Source organism: Pholcus phalangioides, unplaced genomic scaffold, assembly GCF_987345545.1.
Source record: "Pholcus phalangioides strain wild (caught in Gottingen) unplaced genomic scaffold, Ppha-v1.0 ptg000003l_1, whole genome shotgun sequence".
Lineage (NCBI taxonomy): Eukaryota > Metazoa > Arthropoda > Arachnida > Araneae > Pholcidae > Pholcus > Pholcus phalangioides.
In genome coordinates this window covers 30,750,128-30,758,815 of record NW_028301596.1, presented here as the reverse complement: position 1 = coordinate 30,758,815, position 8,688 = coordinate 30,750,128, and positions in this window count along the sequence as shown.

Below are 8,688 nucleotides of genomic sequence, written 5' to 3'. Positions count from 1 at the left end.
CGATATATACGCAAAACACCGTATTTACGGCCGTGCTGTTTTGTGGACCGCGCCGTTTAGGCAATTGTCGCGCAGCGGATATGTTTGAAAATGAGTGAACCGCGCCGTTTAGGCAATTGTCGCGTAGCGGATATGTTTGAAAATAATTGAGTGAACCGCGCCGTTTAGGCAATTGTCGCGCAGCGGATATGTTTGAAAATGAGTGAACCGCGCCGTTTAGGCAATTGTCGCGTAGCGGATATGTTTGAAAATAATTGAGTGAACCGCGCCGTTTAGGCAATTGTCGCGTAGCGGATATGTTTGAAAATAATTGAGTGAACCGCGCCGTTTAGGCAACTGTCGCGTAGCGGATATGTTTGAAAATGGTGGAGTGGACCGCGCCGTTTAGGCAATTGTCGCGCAGCGGATATGTTTGAAAATGGTTGAGTGGACCGCGCCGTTTAGGCAATTGTCGCGCAGCGGATATGTTTGAAAATGAGTGAACCGCGCCGTTTAGGCAACTGTCGCGTAGCGGATATGTTTGAAAATGGTTGAGTGAACCGCGCCGTTTAGGCAATTGTCGTGAGCGGATATGTTTATATGTTTGAAAATGGTTGAGTGGACCGCGCCGTTTAGGCAATTGTCGCGCAGCGGATATGTTTGAAAATGGTTGAGTGGACCGCGCCGTTTAGGCAATTGTCGCGCAGCGGATATGTTTGAAAATGAGTGAACCGCGCCGTTTAGGCAACTGTCGCGTAGCGGATATGTTTGAAAATGGTGGAGTGGACCGCGCCGTTTAGGCAATTGTCGCGCAGCGGATATGTTTGAAAATGGTTGAGTGGACCGCGCCGTTTAGGCAATTGTCGCGCAGCGGATATGTTTGAAAATGAGTGAACCGCGCCGTTTAGGCAACTGTCGCGTAGCGGATATGTTTGAAAATGGTTGAGTGAACCGCGCCGTTTAGGCAATTGTCGTGAGCGGATATGTTTATATGTTTGAAAATGGTTGAGTGGACCGCGCCGTTTAGGCAATTGTCGCGCAGCGGATATGTTTGAAAATGGTTGAGTGAACCGCGCCGTTTAGGCAATTATCGTGAGCGGATATGTTTGAAAATAATTGAGTGAACCGCGCCGTTTAGGCAACTGTCGCGTAGCGGATATGTTTGAAAATGAGTGAACCGCGCCGTTTAGGCAATTATCGTGAGCGGATATGTTTGAAAATGGTTGAGTGGACCGCGCCGTTTAGGCAATCGTCGCGCAGCGGATATGTTTTTTTCATTTACCTTTCCAGGCCTCAGCTAGTGGAACGAAGGGGGGGGGGGGGATTACTTTAGTAATGACGGTTAATGCATCAAGAGTGATTATAGGGGGCAACATGGAATTTCATTTGATCGCAGGGGGCGATCAAATGAATCAATTACCCTAGACCTGATATAAGTTCTATTTGATTGTGTGGGGTGGAATTGCTATTGGCTGCTATCTGATCATGTGCATATCTACGGCATAACCTTATGAAGTACTACTCATTTGATCGCGTGGAAGGCAACCCGGACATAACCTAATAAGTTTTTATACTTTCGCTGGCGTAGGGAGGAAAAGGGCTTCGTGATACGAAATTCCCACTTCCGTTTGCGTATGATTGTAGACCGTACCGCGCGCTATAAAGGCTATCTTTTCTGTTCGCGTGGGGTTGCAACCCGGGCCTCGCGTTATAAAGGCCCCCCCCCCCCGCTCGCGTGGGGTTCCAACCCGGGCCTCGCGCTATAAAGGGCCCCCCCCGCTCGCGTGGGGTTGCAACCCGGGACTCGCGCTATAAAGGCGGGCCCCGCTCGCGTGGGGTTGCAACCCGGGCCTCGCGCTATAAAGGCCCCCCCCCGCTCGCGTGGGGTTGCAACCCGGGCCTCGCGCTATAAAGACCCCCCCCGCTCGCGTGGGGTTGCAACCCGGGCCTCGCGTTATACGAACCCCCCCCCCCCCCGCTCGCGTGGGGTTGCAACCCGGGGCCTCGCGCGATAAAGCCTCCCCCGCTCGCGTGGGATTGCAACCTGGGCCTCGCGCTATAAAGGCCCCCCCCCCGCTCGCGTGGGGTTGCAACCCGGGCCTCGCGCTATAAAGGCCCCCCCCGCTCGCGTGGGGTTGCAACCCGGGCCTCGCGTTATAAGAGCCCCCCCGCTCGCGTGGGGTTGCAACCCGGGCCTCGCGCTATAAAGGCCCCGCTCGCGTGGGGTTGCACCCGGGCCTCGCGTTATAAAGCCCCCCCCCCCCCGCTCGCGTGGGGTTGCAACCCGGGCCTCGCGTTATAAAGCCACCCCTCCGCTCGCGTGGGATTGCAACCCGGGCCTCGCGTTATAAAGCCACCCCCCGCTCGCGTGGGATTGCAACCCGGGCCTCGCGTTATAAAGGCCCCCCCCCCCGCTCGCGTGGGATTGCAACCCGGGCCTCGCGTTATACAAACCCCCCCCCCCCCGCTCGCGTGGGGTTGCAACCCGGGGCCTCGCGCGATAAAGCCTCCCCCGCTCGCGTGGGATTGCAACCTGGGCCTCGCGCTATAAAGGCCCCCCCCCGCTCGCGTGGGGTTGCAACCCGGGCCTCGCGCTATAAAGGCCCCCCCCCCGCTCGCGTGGGGTTGCAACCCGGGCCTCGCGCTATAAAGGCCCCCCCCCCGCTCGCGTGGGGTTGCAACCCGGGCCTCGCCCCCGCTCGCGTGGGGTTGCAACCCGGGCCTCGCGCTATAAAGGCCCCCCCCCCGCTCGCGTGGGGTTGCAACCCGGGCCTCGCGTTATAAGAGCCCCCCCGCTCGCGTGGGGTTGCAACCCGGGCCTCGCGCTATAAGAGCCCCCCCCCCCGCTCGCGTGGGGTTGCAACCCGGGCCTCGCGCTATAAAGGCCCCGCTCGCGTGGGGTTGCAACCCGGGCCTCGAGCTATAAAGGCCCCGCTCGCGTGGGGTTGCACCCGGGCCTCGCGTTATAAAGCGCCCCCCCCGCTCGCGTGGGGTTGCACCCGGGCCTCGCGTTATAAAGCGCCCCCCCCCCGCTCGCGTGGAGTTGCAACCCGGGTCTCGCGTTATAAAGGTCCCCCGCTCGCGTGGGGTTGCAACCCGGGCCTCGCGTTATAAAGGCCCCCACGCTCGCGTGGGATTGCAACCCGGGCCTCGCGTTATAAAGGCCCCCCCCCCGCTCGCGTGGGGTTGCAACCCGGGCCTCGCGTTATAAAGGCCCCCCCCCCCGCTCGCGTGGGGTTGCAACCCGGGCCTCGCGTTATAAAGGCCCCCCCCCGCTCGCGTGGGATTGCAACCCGGGCCTCGCGTTATAAAGGCCCCCCCCCCCCGCTCGCGTGGGATTGCAACCCGGGCCTCGCGTTATAAAGGCCCCCCGCTCGCGTGGGGTTGCAACCCGGGCCTCGCGTTATAAAGGCCCCACGCTCGCGTGGGGTTGCAACCCGGGCCGGAGGAACGACTCGGACCTTTGAGGAGTGAGGTCATGCTAAAATGAGCTCCCGCCGACGTGGGCTTCCTTTTTAACTCTGCCGACGTGTGGTGTTAAGGCATTGGCCTAACTTCGTCGTGAGCTACTCGACAACGAAAGGATAAATTTCCTTCTTTCGCGAAGTGATTTTTTAACGTAATAACTCGTCGCCAATTGGATATTTCCTCGTTCTTCCTTCGCGAGTGTGTAAAGTGATCCTCCGACCATCTTCGTGTCGAAGTTTGTGATCCTGCGTTCAACGTGGAAAAAGCTACGTGTATTTTCCCGGATCGCCTCTTTTCAGCGGATTTCAATGTTTTCCTATGGACGATGAAGTTTGCCCTCCGCCTGCGTCCCTTCCCGAGAACGACCGCTCCTGTGATTCCTACTGAAGGTAAACAATTTGCTCCCGTATTTTTTACCGTTCTCCGTTTCCTGCTGCGACCAATGGTTCGTCAAATATTCCGCTTTGGAATCCTGTGCGCATCGGCCACCCACGCCACTTCGCTCTCTTCACACAAAGACTGTATTGTCCCCTCTCCGGATATCACCAGTTTCGTAGCGTCTCTTCTCGGCCATTGTAAGTGTCATCATAGTGTCTACATTGTGCGTGTGTATTCATCGGATAGTTGGGTATTATACGAACATTTTTTTTTCTTTGTTTTTTTTGTTTGACATGGTCTACTCCTCCCCCTCCGCCTGGGGCTGTAGGAGCTAACTTCTCTCCGGCTGATCCGATCATCCCTGTACTTGGTGAGGAGACTGCTCACATCGTATAAGGGACTATCAAAGTTGTCCCATTCAGATTGCTCGTCCCGCTCCTGAGTTATCTGGATTTTTTTTTTTTTAATTTATTTTTTTTTTTATTTATTTTTTTTTTTTGTGATATTGTACATATTTCTGTGTTTTTGCATCGTGTCTTTTTGCAGTGTATATTTTGCATCGTGTCTTTTTGCATCGTGTCTTTTTGCATCGTGTCTTTTTGCAGTGCATATTTTGCATCGTGTCTTTTTGCATCGTGTCTTTTTGCATCGTGTCTTTTTGCAGTGCATATTTTGCATCGTGTCTTTTTGCAGTGTATATTTTGCATTGGGTATTTTTGCATTGTGATAATTTTCTAGTGCCCCACACCTATCATTCTGTGCATTTCTGTGTACCCGCCCCCTTGTTTTCGAGCCCGTATTTTCTCCACCCCCGTTTTGCTCTGCTCGATACGTTTCCTCTTGCCCGAACGGCATGTACTCTAAGCGCTTCTTGAGCATTGTTGAGGGGAAGACCCCTGCCCCCGCGGATAACAAGCAAAATCAGGACTATAGGATGATGAAGAAGCGCATGCGGGCACGCATCCGATCACAGGTGTGGCCCAGTGAGCTGAAGGACTCCCTTCACATCCCCACAGCCTACGAGGATGACAGTGGAAGTGAGTCATCAACTGCTACTGTCGTCTCCATTTCATCGATCTCGAGCTCCAATGGATCCCTCCTCCTAGACGCACCACCAACCAATACAATCGCTGAGATCGTGCTTTCCCCAGTCTCTACGGACGCCCGGCCGTACCAGGCCTCCCTGAAAGACAATAGCAGCGGATCACTGGATCTCTCGCGAGAGCTGGACGAGCCTGGCCTGCAACAATTCTTCTGCTCAACCCCCCTTTCGCCCGGGGGTAAGCTACCCTCGAAACGCACTTCACCAACCCTGGCATCCTCCCCGATTCTCCCGGAGAGTCAGAAAACAAGATTACACACCGAAGACGTGGCCGCCGTTGTCTCAACAGCCATGGAGGACATCCTGTCCCGGCCCCCCAACACTTCCCAAGCGCCTGCGACCTCCGAGACCCAGAGGAAGGTCGAGGCCCGGTCTCACGAGCCTCGGGAGTCGTCGAACGACCCAAGGGGCGGACCCCAGAAGGAATCAGCTTCACCAACAACGCCCACTGGGGATGTGAGCTCGTTCTTCGTTTCGCCGCTCGACATTCACGACGAAGAACGATCAGAAGGAGAAACTCACGAACACTCGTCATCTTTCCCCCCGCCCACATTGTGCGTTCGCACAGCCAAGCATGTGTCTGCCCCCCCGCAGGAAGCCTCGTCATCGGACTTCCTGGCAGCAAAGATACACGAAGACCCGTCATGCTCCCCCGCCGCCGGGAGTCTAAGGGGCGAGAGTCTAAGCAAGAAAGCCAAGAGAAGGAGAGCCCTGGACAACAACCTGGGAATCCCGTACTCCGCTACGGACTCCGGAGAAGACTTTGATCCCCCCCCGGCGGACTCCCCCCCCTCGTCGTTACACGCTCCCCCACATAGATCCCCCTGCAGCGAACGCCCCCAGCCCCAGAGATATGGCACGAACACGCCGGACAACGCTGCCAGCTGACCCAATTACCCCCCTGGAAAGGCATAATGGGCAATCGAAAATCACTGCGAACTCTGACGCTCCCAAGCCGGGCCCAGATCAGATTGCGACCTCCCCTACGCGCCGTACGCTGATCAACGTCTCGGATATCATCCAAGAAGTCAGGGAGATTGTCCTGCACGCTTCAGGGAAGGGGAAGAATCTCCGCTACGGCGTCCCCTCAGCCCATAGGAAGACTGCCCTCCGGCACTTAGATACCCTCGCTCTGTGGGCCGACAAGGCGGACCAGATGCCTGTCCCCACGAGCTCAGCGACACCGCCTGCCGGAACAGGGTACTACGCCACCTCGCCAACGTCAATGAACTCTGGCGCCCGCCCGAAAGAGTACAAGCGCAACCAACAGACCCAGACAGACGAAATAAGGGAAAGAACTATCCAGGACATCATGGAAGGAGATGGAATCTTCAGTGCTGCCACCCGCCTACAGGATAACACCCTCAAGGAAAACGTTCCATCACCCAGGCCTCAGAGACCGCAACGAAATCGCATTAGGGGCCGCAACGTATCAACTATGCACCCTACGCCCCCCTTGCGAGAAAGCCGGGCCCTCGGACTTCTGGAGAAAACTGGCACGCCTCCACAGGACGCCTTGAACCCTCCAGCGGACTCGCCAGTGGCGTACGAGGACGATGCACCCATCCCTCCCCCCCCCCGGAATTTGCGGACACCACTAGAGGGCCGACAATCATGCAAGCGACAGCAGCGGACGAGACCTCCAACAGAGCCGCGGACACGACAAGACAGGACAATCCCCCAGCGAGTACACAGGGCCATGTGTTACCTCAGCCGACCGCCTTTCAACTGAGACTTTTGGAACTGGTCGACAGATCGGCACCGGATTTACAATACCGAAGGGAGAACCCTTGGACCGAGGTCACCAGCCAAAAGTTCCGTCGTCGACAGCGTCATGCGCCAAAGCGATCCCGCCACGTCCACTTCGAAACGCCCAGATACCTGAAGGAACACCCCTCGACCTGCCCTCGGAACCCCCCCATTCGCAATAGATACACGGCAACCCCTCATCAAGAACAGAACCTTCGTCAGCACCCTGACCGAAGGCGTCAGCAACAGGAGCGGACTATTGACCCCAACCGGCGCCCCAACATGGTGAGAGGCAACGACTGGGCCCGAACAACACCCACGCATGGGCAGCGCCCGAAACCAACCAGAGCGACGCAATTCCAGAAGGACCGCCCTCGCATTACTGACCACCCCTCCAGCGCCCCGCATCTGAACAGCCGCCCCCAACAGTCTTTTACAATGGATCCTCCTCGCTATACCACGTATGCAAGGGCAGTGGGCAACGCCCATCAAACCTCGCACTTCTCCAGGCAGTGGGCCCTCCACGCATACTTCTTCTCCCCGGGACAGGGCACCAATAGGAAGGTTTACGACGACCTCATGGAGCAAATCCTCCTTTCCAACATCATTTCGCTGGAAGCCAAACCACTAGTCGCTGCTAAACTTACCTCAAGTGGCATCACCATCACGGGACAGACCACAACATTCCGTCGCCAAGTGGTACAGGAGATATCAAACAACTTTAAGCTTAAGCATAACATCTACATTGCCTAACTTTTTTCTGTTCTCCTCCCAGCCATTATATGTCTTCATCAACAACTTCCTCAAACTCTGACTCAGACTCCCTACTGGACCCTTCCTCGCTTTCTGGGAGAGGCCTTAAGATCCTACAGATCAATCTGGACAAGGCACATGCCGCCACCTCCAACGCCTACGTCCACGCCAGGAAACATGAATACGACTTCCTCCTTGTGCAAGAGCCAGCCCTACTGCACCACAGAGTGGACTGCCCCAATAACTGGCGTTACTGGCAGTCCCGAAACGCAAAAGCGGCAATCATCCAAATCAACCAGTCCTTTTCCCCCATTTTCCTGTTCCACAGCCAAGGGGCAGTTGCCATCAAGTTGTCCCTCCCATCCTCTACGGTGGTCCTCTGCTCGGCATACTGTTCGCCATTAGCGGACATTGACGCGTCCATTGCCGAACTGGACTCTCTCATCCAGGCAGCAGGCCCGGCAGACACTATCTTTGCTACAGACCTCAACGCCCACAGCCCTGTCTGGGGTTATAGAAATCAAGATGACAGGGGCAGAAAAGTCTTGGATTTCCTGTCGTCTTTTGACCTTTTCCTGCTGAATGACCCCTCTTCACCTGCCACATACACGCATGGAACGGGCTCCGGCTGGCCAGATATCGCATTCACAAGTTCCAAGCATATCTTTGATCGCACGATGTGGGCCGTGGACACAAGGAATAAATCCCTTTCCAGCCACAAGTACATCGACATTCACGTCCACGATCGCCATCTTCAACACAACCTGCCAGGACCTATCCGGTATAAAGACACGCAACGATGCCTGCTCAGACTCCGCGCTCATCTCCCTGCAGCACTCAATCAACTCTGCCGGGAATTGCCCCTCATCTCCACAAAAGCGGATCTCGACACGCACGTTACCACGCTGGTTTCTGCTCTTCAAGCGTCCTGCGCATCCACTCTCGGAGTCAAGTTACCCCCAACCTTCACGCAGGGCATACGCTGGTGGTCCCCCCAACTTTCGACAGAGAAAAGGGCCATCAGAGCCCTGGAGAGGCGCATCTCCAGATGCAAAAGGCGCCAACAAGACACGACGGAAGAAACTCTCTCCCTGCGACAACTTCGCGCCAATTTCAAACGGTTGGTTAAACGTACTCGGATCGAATCCTGGAAAAAGCTCTGCACGACGACAAACACAACATTCGGAACACCTTACAAAGCTATCTTTCGTTCAAAGAAACCGTCGCCATCGCCTCCTACGCCTCATCCCCATCTCTCA